Genomic DNA, 13,338 nt, shown 5'->3' on the forward strand with positions numbered 1-13,338 from the left:
ATATGCTCTTTTGTCTGAACAAAAAGACCTTGGAGTACAGGTTCATAGTTCCTTGAAAGTAGAGTCCCAGGTAGACAGGATAGTGAAGAAGGTGTTTGGTACACTTGCCTTTATTGGGCAGTGCACTGAGTATGGGATTTGGGAGGTCATGTTGCGGCTGTACAGTACATTGGTTAGGCCACTTTTGGAATACTGCATGCAATTCTGGTCTCCCTGCTATTGGAAGGATGTTGTGAAACTTGAAAGGGTTCAGAAAAGATTTACAAGGATGTTGCCAGGTTTGGAGGGTTTGAGCTATAAGGAGAGGCTGAATAGGCTGGAGCTATTTTCCCTGGAGCATCAGAGGCTGAGGGGTGACACTATAGAGGTTTATAAAATCATCAGGGGCATGGATAGGGTGAGCAGCCAAGATCCTTTCCCTGGGTTAGGGAAATCCAAAACTAGAGGGCATAGGTTTAAGGTGAGAGGGCAAAGATTTAAAAGCGACCTAAGGTGCAACTTTTTCACGCAGAGGGTGGTGCATGTATGGAATGTGCTGCCAGAGGAAGTGGTAGAGGCTGGTACAATTACAATGTTTACTTGGCGTCTGGATGGGTATATAAATAGGAAGGATTTAGAGGGATATGGGCCAAATGCTGGCAAATGAGACTAGATTCATTTAGGATATCTGGTCGCCATGGTTTGTTTCCATGCTGTACAGCTTCATGACTCTGTGATTGGGTACTTCGACAGCCTGCAGACAACAGGCTGGGAAACCCCAGTGAAAGTATGCAGCAATCATTTGCAATGCCACGGTACAGTGAGAGAGGTCAATTCTATCAGCAAGGCCTAATCAAAGTCAACTTCATCGCTGACTACAAACTACAACCCAATGTCAATCGTATATTATTGTTCTACAGTTAGACAACAGTGCCCCCTACATGTCAACTTTTTGCTGTCATGTGAGATGGATTACTCAAGTAATTTGCTGAGAGATGCCAGAATTATTGTATTCTCACAAGTTATAAGGGACACCTTCTTTTCAATCTGCAGCATACATCAAATCAGAAATTGTTGTTCTGATACTTGGAAAGCAAGAGCAGTCTGTTGTGATTTTTATATTAAAGAAGCATCATGTCTGTGTTGAGGCCTCAACAACTTGGGTTACAGTATAGAAGGTCACATCTCCGAACTTTATCGATGATGCACAGTTGGGTTTCCTCAGTAAGCAGTGTTGATGGAAGGGTAAGATTACAAAATGATACTGGTAGGTCAAGTGAAGGCTGGGCAAAACTGTAGGCAAATTTGAGGTCAACCATTTTAGAGCTAAATAAAAGCATAAACAGAATACTTGCTAAATGGTGAAAAGCTAGAAACAGTGGAGGTGCAGACACATACCTGAGCAGAAAAGGGAAATCATGAAAAAGGTGCAGAAATGCTGGCCATTGCATGTACAGAACTAGAATACAAAGCCCTAATGAAACCACAGTTGGAGAATGGTGAGCACCACACCTTAGAAACAATATATTGGCCTTGGAACAAGTGCAGCGTAGATTCTTTTGGGAGAGCATGGCGAATCTGTTTGAGCAGATGGGCAGGAAGTCAACATCCATATCATTTCTTCAAGGGTCGAAGGTCCTAACACCATATTTAAATACTACCTAGAAAGGCATCCCTTCTCTGCAAGCCTGAAGCATCAATTAATCTCTTGGAGTTAATGCCAGCAGGTGAACATTCTGGCTGTACCTCCCTTCCCTTCGCAACCTGCCTCCCTTGGCCAGACAGACTTTGAGTCTTGGCCAGCTTCCTTGACCCATGTTTGTTACACTCCAGCAGCCGTCCTTTCCTCCCTCAGTCATCCTCCATGCCCTGTGCACCTTGGACTATTGACACTAAATAACAATCAAAGATAAATATTGCCCAAAGAGGATGAGCCAACAGCTACTCCCTCCAAAGTCCAGCAAGTACAATGTTATACCTGAGATAACAAGGTGTAGAGCTGGATGAACACAGCAGGCCAAGCAGCATCAGAGGAGCAGGAAGGCTGACGTTTCGGGCCTAGACCCTCCTTCAGAAAAATGTTATACCTGCTGCACGTCTCTTAGAAGCAATTAAGAATCAGAAGCAATCAGCTTGCTAAATCATGGAGAGTTTCATTAGGGAATGGAACTTCATTCTGGTGAGCTGGCCCTTTATTGAGTACTCATGAGATACTCCAGATCATTATCAGCACCTTTATGGAGGCATATGAGAACACGGGTCTTACCCTAAACATTCGCAAGACAAAGGTCCTATATCAAGGTGGCCTGGCATTGCAGAGCATACGCATGATCATCAAGGTCCACAGGGAGGCCTTAGATAATGTTGACCACTTCCAATACCTCAGAAGTGTCCTGTTGGCCAAAGCAGCTATTGACGAAAAGATCCAGCACCACCTCCAGTGTGCTAGTGCAGCCTCTGGCCGCTTAAGGAAAAGGGTATTCTAGAGCAACAACTTCAGATTCTGGCTCTGAGATGTGGATTGTCTACAGCAGACACCATAAGACACTGGAGCAGTACCACATAGGCTGCCTGCGCAAGATCCTGTGAATCCACTGGGAAGAAAGATATTCCAACACCAGCATCGAGGCACTGACCACCCCTGACCAGCTACAATGGGCTGGGCACTTTGTTTGCATGACCGACACAAGACTTCCCAAGCAGGAGCTCTATTCTCAGCTTCGAAACAGCAGGAAAGCCCCAGGTGGACGGAGGAAGTACTTCAGTGATACTCTCAAGGTCTCACTGGTGAAGTGCAGCATTCCCATAGACACCTGGGAATCACTGGTCCAAGACCATCCAAAGTGGAGGAGGAGCATCCAGGAAGACTTCGAGCACCTCAAGACTTGCCGTTGAGAAAAAATGGAAGCCAGGCGAAAACAGCGCGCTGCCACACCAATGCCCAACCCACCCCTTCCCATGACCACCACCTGATCTAAGTGTAACAGAACCTGCAGTAGCCTCTTGGTCTGTACAGCCACCTACAGTCTCACCCTGACAGCGAAAGAGACGTCCTCGCCTGCAAGGGACCACTGATGAAACTCATGAGATGGAAACATGCGAAAAGGGACTCCCGATGCTTGCCATTGAAAAGCTGAATGCACCTTTGAAGATCCAAGAATTTAATTGCAAACTTTCTTCCCAGCTGCTGAACCTGATTTTTGGCCTCTGCGCAATGAAGTTCCTGTGCTCCGCTTGATTCTCACTCCCAGGAGCAGCACAAAACTCCACTCCTGGCCTCCAAGGGTTAAATTACCAGAAGACTGTGGATACACTACTGTGGCATTCCCAGGAATTTAGAAATTTCTGTTGTTTGGGCAGTCTAGGATTGGGCGGAGGGGGAAGAGGCAATGATATAAAAATTAAAGCCAGCTTTTTAAGGTCTTTTATTTTGAAAAGCTACTTGAGGTTTGGCATTCTCTTCTGCAACTGAAAGTTGATGCTAGATCAGTTGTAGATAGATTTTTGTTAACCAAAGGAATTAGGGCTGTGAGTAAAGTTGGGATGAAGTTAAGTCACAGATGAATGAATGGTAGACCAGGCTCTGAAGGCCGAATGGTCTCCAACTTTTACCAGGTCCCTAAGGAGGACAGACCCAGCATTCCAATCTCTCCATATAGTTGCAAATTTAAGCTTTGGATAAATACTTGCAGAGAAAAGATTTACATGACCATGGGGAAAGAGTAGAATGGAACTAATTGGGTAGCTCTACCATTCGGCACAATAGGCCAAATGGCTTTGTTCTGTCTCGGTCATTCTCTAATATTAAGGACAAGGACTCACTGAATTGATGGATATTGCAGTAAAACTCCTTTATAGAGTTAATGAGCAAAAAATTCCAATATTTTAGCCTGCAGTTATTAAGTACCTCAGGTGAAAAGGCATATTGGGAAGAATCCATTTTCCTGTGATTTCATTGTGAAAGCTCCCTGTAAAGGGCCAAGGTCAAGTTTGTTAAGAATTACATAGGAAAGGAAACATTGAGACAAATCCTAGTATTTGTCTGAGGTGAGGCCAGACTTTTCACTACCTTCTTCTCCTATGTTGAGCTTTCAATCACATGTTCACATCATCACTAAGCCAAACTATTTTCACCTTTGTTAGTTTTTTCAGAAACACACCTCAGCTCATCTGCTGCTCAAACCTACATCCATGTCTTCGTAGGAACATGAGTACAGGATTGGGCTATTCAGCCTATTCAGCTTGCTCTGCTATTCACTAGATCATGGCTGATCATCCACCTTAATGCCACTTTCCCACACTAACCTTGATATCCTTAGTAACTAAAAAAATCTACCTGTGTTGAACATGCTCAATAATTGAGTTTCTACAGTCCCTTGGGTATAGAATTCCAAAGGTTCACCACCCTCTGAGTGAAGAAATTCCCCTTATTTCAGACTTCAATGGCCTGCCCTTTATCCAGAGATTATATCCTTTGCTTTTAGACTTACCAATCATGGAAACATCTTACCTACAAGTGCCCTGTCATGCCCCAATAAGAATTTTGTAAGTTAGATCATTCTTTAAAACTCTACAGAATGCAAACTCAGTCTCCTCCATCCCTCCTCGTAAAGTAATCCCACCATCCCAGAGATTAATCTGGTGAACCTCCATTGCACTCCCTTATTACCTCTACACTTGACTATTCCAACATACTCCCAGCTGGTCTCCCACATTCTACCCTCTGTTAATTTGGAGTCACCCAAAACTCTGCTGCCAATGTCCTGACACTGAGTCCCATTCATCTATCTTCCTTGTGCTCACTAATATCAAAGGTTTTTGGATAGGCAAAGCCTCAATCTTACAACTCTCATTCTTGTTTTCAAATTCCTCCAATCTCTCACCCATCCCTTTTTCTGTAATCTTCTCTAGCTCTACAATCCTCCACATATATGTGCACCTCTAATTCTGACATCCCATTTTAATTGTTCCAATATTGGTGATCATGCCTTCAGTTGCTGAGCTCTAGAATTTCCTCCCTAAATCCCTCTGCCACTCTCTCCTCCTTTAAAGATGCTCCTTAAATCATACCTCATTGACAAGCTTTTAGTCACCTCTCAGAATGTCGCCCTATATGGTTTAGTGTCTTATTTTGTTTCAAAATATTCCTGTAAAGCACCTGATATTTTATTGCATTAAGGGTGCTATATAAACAATAAATTGTCATAAAGTGGCAGCTAGACAACGTCAAGTTTGTGTTTTGAAGTCTGTTGGTAGGAGGAGAAAGGGATGTCTGAGGGAGGTAAGGAATTGTAACATTCTGAGCTCCCAAGAATGAATGAGTTAGAAAAGTTACATCTTGTTGGAATTTTTTACAATTCCAACAGTTTCATGGATACTTTTACTAATACCAATAAAATTCTAGGAGTTTATTTATACTAATTTTGAACTGAATTCAACATTTCAACTTGCTCCAATAGAATTTAACTCTTTCCCTTTACATTTGTATGCCATTTTCATACATTTTCCCATGTCACTGTATCTGAGTCCACTAAGATAACCACAACACCACTACAATCAGACTTGATCCCAATTGTCCATTTCATTTGGCCAGCTTGAGCATAGAGCACATTCTTCACAGTAAATCTAGGCCAGGTGCACTTTACGGAGTTAGAGCTCACTAAGGCTGATTGCAATATTCAACTAAAACTCTAACACAAGCTTGTGCTAAAGCACTTTATCCCTGCCTATAAGGTCAGCCAGAAGCAAACTTACATTGCATTATGAGTAAGGATTTGAAGACAGAAAACTAGGCCAGATTTTTCAGCTGCCAATTGCCAGTAGCTGTCTAAGTCCCTACCCTCCTCTGCTCTGACATTCTTGATGGTTCTATGTGTATGTAGTCACTGTCTTGTGGAAGTAACTGAAAAATGAGCTAAGCTGATCAATACTTCACTTTCCTTCAAGGTTGTGATTCTAATTAAAACTACAGTAATGTATCAGTAAATTTTACATATCCAACTAACGTTACCTATGTGAAGCATTTTGCATCTGTGCTTTAATGAAAAGTCAACAAGTTATGTATTATTGTAGACAGAACTATCTCAAATCCTACTACTCTGCTGTGAGAGAAGAAAACCTTTCTTTGCTGGATTTACACTACTCCACCTGATTATCAGAGTGTCTCAGGTTCAAGTGCAGTTCAACTTGCTTTCCAGTAATAATGGTGTAAAAAAAGTCAATCTTTCTGACAACACATCTATTAACCAGTACACAGGCAGGTACTGAAACCCATGTAAAAAAGAACTGGGACAGAATAAAATTAAAAAGCTAAACTGTTCAAGGGTGACATTAGCAAAAGCTACATCACACAAAGCCAAGTGGAAATCTGCTGGAACTCTCCGTAAATTTGTCCACTGGCCAGTGTTAAACAGACAAATTACAATGCACGATACATCAATGGAGAATATCCGTACAATGGTTACTTGAGAGCAAGGGCAATAATCCATGTTGGCAAAATGTTCTAATTTGATTAATGTCTTTCCTTCAAGGTTTTTTTTGTTGGAGTGCCCTGCAAAGGGGCTGTTAATTGACTAATTTGTTAGTTTCTTTCATTGGTTACTGAAAGTTTTTTTTTATATAAAAAAGACACAATGGAGTCATCTTCATTTCCATCAGATATTTGGTATAAAGCATGCAGCAATCCAATGCAAAAGAAAGTTACAATGGCTCACGGACTCCCAGGCAACCTGTATTTTTGCACACTTGAGGCTGTTTTATATGTATACGCGTTGAATTAGATTGTAGCCTCTTTGAAAAAGGAGCTGCTTCTTAAAATGTTTTCACTTTAGCTTCATACTCCTGATTTTTTGCCACATGGTGCACAGTAGGGAGAAGGAGGAGTGCGAGTAGATCAGAGGACATCGTGTGGGTCTGCTTCTGGGTCTGGCCAAGGCAAGCATTAACTGGTCCAGGCAGTGGGTGTTTGGGGAGTCATCAGACCCAATTGCTTGGCTGTCTTCCATGGTAATGTTCACACCTAGTTTTCCCTAAAGAGTGAGCATGTCCTGTCCATTAGTGCACTTGAGGCCTTCCTCTACTAATGCACTGCAGAAGCTGAAGTGCATTTTCTTCACTCAATGACATCTTAATTTAATTAAGGTTCCTTTAAAGGTTTTTTTGTTACAATGCACCTTCACGGAACTATCAATTTATTCGCATTTTTCATTTACTCAAAGACATATGAAGAGACACGTAAGTTTTGTGGCTCTGTGACTGCACATTGGTTAGTGCTCTACATTATGGCTGCAGCAAGCCTACATCTCAGGAAATATCAGAAACTTGAAACATTGAATCTGTTTCTCTTTCCAAAGGTGCTGCTAGGCCTCCTGTGTATGTCCACAGGATAACATACTAGAACAGCTGTAGAGTTCATGATACAGATGGCATGATTCCTAATCTGCTGATGTGAAATCAAATCCAGTGTGGTAGCTAGTGATTTAAATATATAAATAGTTATTGACAATGATGTGCGTAGTAGAGTTAGGAGCTATACACACAAAACACTTCACTTTAAGAATAAATCTAAAACTGAGTGAAATTTGAATTCTGATCAGCTCCTTCACTACCTTGCTGCCAAGAAGTTAACTGCCTGGTTAATTCAAGACTTTACAACTGAGATTGTTAGACTCTGCTTAAGCAAAAGAATAGTGAGGATGATGGAACTGAGACAGGCAGATAGATTCAAGATTAAGACCAGTAAGGATCTCACTTAATCGTGGCTGAATGGCATTCTTATGTTTCTACGTTCCAGGATATTCTTGATGAAAAACCTGAAGGAAATGCAAAGAGAAAATCATTTGAGGAAGGGAGACCAACTGACTAGCCAAAGCACAAGAGCAGGAAGATTTTCCACAATACGTCTGAAAACTAAACATAAAATATTTGTGAACAGATTGTGTTTTCATAGAATTCAATCATGGAACAGTAAAAACACAGAAGGAGGTCATTTGGCCTGTTGCATCCTTGCCAGCTCTCTGTAAGACTTGCTCAGCTAATCCAGCTCCCCTGCTTGTAGTTCTGTAATTTACTGATTAGTAAATAACAAATAGGTGGCAGTATTGAAGACATGTGCTGCTAAACCAGTTGTCACACCCTTGCCAAGTCATTTTAGTAAAAACACAACGTTGGTATCTACCTAGGAATGTAGAAAAACAAAGATATAGGATAAATCCAACTTGGCATTTACAATCCCTATCTATGTTCTACCATGCAAAAAGAGTTGGAAGTGCTCACCAAGATGGCAAATGGCACTAACTCAATAATAACCTGCTCATGAAGTGAGTTTGACAATTGAGTTCTCACTTAGTTTAGGTTCTGTCAGGCCACTCAGCTCCTGACCTTAATACAGCCTTGGTCTATTCGTGGACAAAAGAGTTGAACTCCATTGGTGAGGTGAAAGTAACTGCCCTTCAAAACAGCATTTGACTGATTGTGATATCAAGAAGCCATAACACTACTGGAGTCAATGGGAATCAGGGATAAAACTATCTGTTGGTTGGAATCATACTTATCACAAAAGAAAGCGGTTATGGTTGTTCAAAGTCTTAGCTCCAGGACATCTCTGCAGGAGCTCCTCAGATAGTGTCCTAGGCCCGACCATCTTCAGCTGCTTCCTCAATAATCTTCCCTCCATCACAAGGTGGGAAGTGGGAATATTCACTGATGACTGCATAATGTTCACCACCATTCATGACTCCTCAGCTACCTAAGCAGTCTGTGTCCATATGTAGCATGAGCTAAACAACAAATCGAGTTCTTGTAAACGCCTTATCAGACACAAGGAGGGAAACAGAAAGTGACAAAAATGAAAGACGCAGACAGAAATTTGGTTTTTGAGAAGAGCAGAACTTCAAGGTAAGGCACTCCCAGAACAGCAGAGTGATCTGGGAATCCTCATTTATGAATCACAAAAAGAGAGCATCCAAGTTCAATAGGTTATAGGGAAGACAAATGGCATATTGGCCTTTATCTGAAAAGGAATGCATTATAAAAGTGGGGATGTTTTGCTAAAATTATATAAGGCACTAGTCAGACCACAGCTGGAACACTGAACAGTTTTGGGCTCCTTATTTGAGGAAAGATATATTGGCATTGGAGACAGTCCAGAAAAGGTTCACTCAGCTGATACCAGATATGGAGGGACTGTTTTATAAGAAGATTTTGAGTAGGTTAGGCCTGTACTCAATGGAGTTTAGAAGAATGGAGAGTGGCCTTATTGAAACACACAAGATTTTTAGTGTACATATAGAAAGGTCAATTCTCCTTGTGGGAGAGTCTAGGACCAGAATGCATAATCTCAGAATAAAGGGATCACACATATAAGGCAAAGTTGAGGAAGAATTTCTTCTCTCAGACAGTAGTGAATCTGCAGAATTCTTTATTACAGAGACCTGTCGAGACTGGGGTCATTAAGTATATTCAAGACTGAGAAATAGATTTTTAGTCAGTAAGGGAATCAAGGGTTATAGGGAAAAAGCAGAAAAGTATAGTTGAGGATTATCAGATCAGCCATGATCTCATTGAATGTTGGAACAGATTCTGTGGGCTGAATTGCCTCCTTTGTCTTATGGGCTTATCTCATTCAACTATCCAGATCTCCATACTTCTCCATTCTGGCCTTTTGCATTTCTGCAATTTTAATTGCTCCACCATTGGCCTACATGCCTTTGACAGCCTAGCTCCTAAGTCTGGAAACCGTTCGTAAACTCACTTTTTCCTTTTGTTGCTAATTAAGGTCACATTTTGGTCACTTATTCTATGGCCCATTGCAACATTTTATTTAATATTGTTTTGTGAATTACTTTGGGATGGTTTTCTGTGTAAAATATACTATACAAAGACTGTTGAACCTCCAGTGGTACAACAAGGGATATTAATGTGTTGACTCCCATTCCTGTAACATTGATGAACAGATGACTTCATTGTACTTTCAACTTCTAGGCTGGTGAAGAGATTGGTTTGAAACAGATATATTTATCTGGCACAGCTAGTTCTTTCCAAATTTATTTCACATATTTAAAAAGTAACTATAACTATTGTAATGTTATTTTGATATCTTTAGTTGAAAACACAATAATGTCATTGTAATTGTTATGTATACAAAGAAAATATATTCCAAGATTTCTTCAACTAATTGGCTGTATTGATGGTACCTATTTCATGGGATTGTGAAGTTTTTTAATTACATTAACAATTTGTATTCATTTACCACCATTATATTGTAAAACATCCCACTGTAAATCACATTGGAGAAGGAGTTATCAAATAAAATTTGACCACAAACCACACAAGGGGACATTAGGAGAGATGATTATCTCTAAAAGAGATAGGTTTTAAGGAAGATCTTAAATAGGAGAGAGAAAGAAGTAGAGGCAGAGAGGTTTACGGAAGGAATTCTGGAACCCAGGATCAAGGCAGCTGAAGGGATGGCTTTTGGAATGATTAAATCACAGTGGGTACAAAAAAAAGAGCATACAATATTATTCATTGGAAAATTGTGGATCAAAAGACCTGCAATACCATTCAATAAATTTAAAACAGAGCCAATTATACAGCTATTCCATTCCCCCAGTGTGAATATTTTGTTTACTTTTATATAATCTTATGAAACCCACTTTTAAATTGTAATATATTTTTATTGAATAAATTGTACTAAGCAAATTGCAGTCATGATAGGTAGCTGGGATTAAGACACAGATGAGCTGTGATCAACTTGAATTGTACATCAGGCTTGATGCACTGAATTGATGCATCCTGTTCCTACATAAGAAACTACAATATTCGAAACACATTAAAGCATTGTTTACCTGAGCATTAGTCAGGCAGTGCACTCCTAAATTAAGAACTACCTGACATATCCTACTTGTATTTCTGGGTTCAATTAATTACTAAAGACCTAGTGTTACGTGGATGCAGATCCCCCTATCTGTACAGATCTGCACCCAGAATTATGGGCAAAAAATAGCTCCTTGTTCAAGGGTGCATTAGAGTCTCGTATGTGGGTCTGATTTTAACACAGTCAAAACCCATTTATTTATTGCTGCTCCTTGTAGCAAATCCTGCTAGAGGATCTGGTGTCATAGTTCCATGTTGGTCAGGGTCTTGCACCATCCTCGGACATTCACTGCCACTCATCTGCAACCATTCTGTGACCTCCATCATTCAACACTACGAACCAGCAATGGACTACAACCCTAGAACAGGCCATCACCCTCAAAACAACACAGGACTAAAACTAAGAAGAGACACAAGCTACAAGAGAAACTTGCTAAACTGATCACAACAACAAACCGGACACATGGATAAGAAACCTATCTAACAGACAACTCATAGAAACTGAGAAAGCCGTCCTATTATACAGACTAAAGTATAACAACAACGACGCAAACAGAACAGACTTCATGGCCACCCTGGAAACTACATTAAAAGACAACAGACTCATGGACAAAACACAACAAGCCATCCAACAAACTAATCCCCACACTAAGCTGAAAGAACGAATGAGACACCCTGAACACATCAGAGAGAAAAGCACTCGATAAACTCAAGGAAGACAAGAACATTATAATCCTACCACCAGACAAAGGGCGCATGACCGTCATTATGAACAAACCGGACTACATTGAGAAAGCACAGGCACTGCTCACAGATATAAACACTTACCAACAGGTGGCGATAGACCCAACACCACTGCGAGATAATAGGATCACCCAGACACTGAAGAGACTAAACGATGCAGGACAGATAACCAAGATGGACTCTATGTGAATGAAACCAGAAGGCATGAACACCCCCGCTTCTATGGACTTCCTAAAGTACACAAACCAGATATCTCCCTCAGACCCATTGTCTCCCTGCCAGGCAAACCTTCACACAAAGATAGTAAGAACTCCCGATGCTGGAGTCACAGATAACACAGTATGGAGCTGGAGGAGCATAGCAGCCCAGGCAGCATCAGAAGAGCAGGAAAGTTGATGTTTCGAGTTGGGACCTTTCTTCAGAAAAACACCTTCACACAAACTGGCTAAGGACCTACAACAGAGACTGAAACACCTGGTCGATGGATCACCCCATTCCATCCACTCAACCCAAGAATTCCTCAATACCCTCAAGAACTTAAAAATCAGTGATGACAAGATTATGACAACCCACTTGCCAAAGAAACACAGGCTACATTACTAGGGGAAGCAGGAAAGCAGAACAGCAGCTCCATCAGCAATGACAACAATACTCAAACTACTAGACCTGTGCCTCATCACACACTTTGTCTTTAATGGTCAAGTATATAAACAGATCAGTGACACACCCATGGGGTCACCCATCTCAGGACTCATTGCAGAGGCAGTCATGCAAAGACTAGGACAACAAGTATTGCATGAGGTTTCTATTACTGCTGAAATTTCAGTGAAAGGGTCTTTCTAAATATTATTTTGACTCCTCTTTTGCAATATGAGAGTCAGTATGGGTTCCTGCCACTTTCATGTGATACCATGTCATTAACATAATTCCTTAATTAGTCTGTGAAGATTTCTTTATGAAGTTGTGAGCTTTTACCTAGTTAATTTATTTGTGATGTTTTATACTCCTTTCATCTCTTCCTTACTCTTTCAGTCTTCAAAGAATGCTTTGTTAAAGCTTTATCGGTAATGATATTTTGTTTTTTAATCTGAATATTCCTCTCATCTCTCCCTTAATCTTGCAATCTTATATTAATCCTTCATTAAATATTTATCAGTAAAGATTTTTAATTTGTCTGGGGGGTTGTCTTCATGAGTGTTCTTATCCTGGTTTCTAATGGTATTCATGTGATAAGCATTTTTACTATTTTTATCAGTTAAATGGTTTCACTACTTCTCTGTAATTAACATTTACTTTCACACACAGATGACTTTCCAGTCCTCTGTTGTAGTGATTAAACTATTGTTTATACTTTTTTTGTGTCTGTGCCAAGCACAAGTTTAATTAATATTAGACACCAAACACATACATGTCCCCTTTTAGGTATGTCCTTTTCCTGCTGGCTGTGATGGAGTTTTTCATGGCTAGTCCCTACAAGAATCTTTATTTTTAAACATTTTGATATCAATATCTGTTCTACCTAATTAATTATACTTACTTCTTAATCAAACCTAAGTGTCTCACCAATGTTATTACAGGGGACCTCAATCCCATGTTCAGAGCAATGGGCGTTATTCAAAAAAGAAACAGAGTGCAAGGCCAGAGATAGTAGGAACTGCAGATGCTGGAGAATCTGAGATAACAAGAGCTGGATGAACACAGCAGGCCAAGCAGCATCAGAGGAGAAGGGTCTAGGCCCGA

Source organism: Rhincodon typus, chromosome 3, assembly GCF_021869965.1.
Source record: "Rhincodon typus isolate 14 chromosome 3, sRhiTyp1.1, whole genome shotgun sequence".
Lineage (NCBI taxonomy): Eukaryota > Metazoa > Chordata > Chondrichthyes > Orectolobiformes > Rhincodontidae > Rhincodon > Rhincodon typus.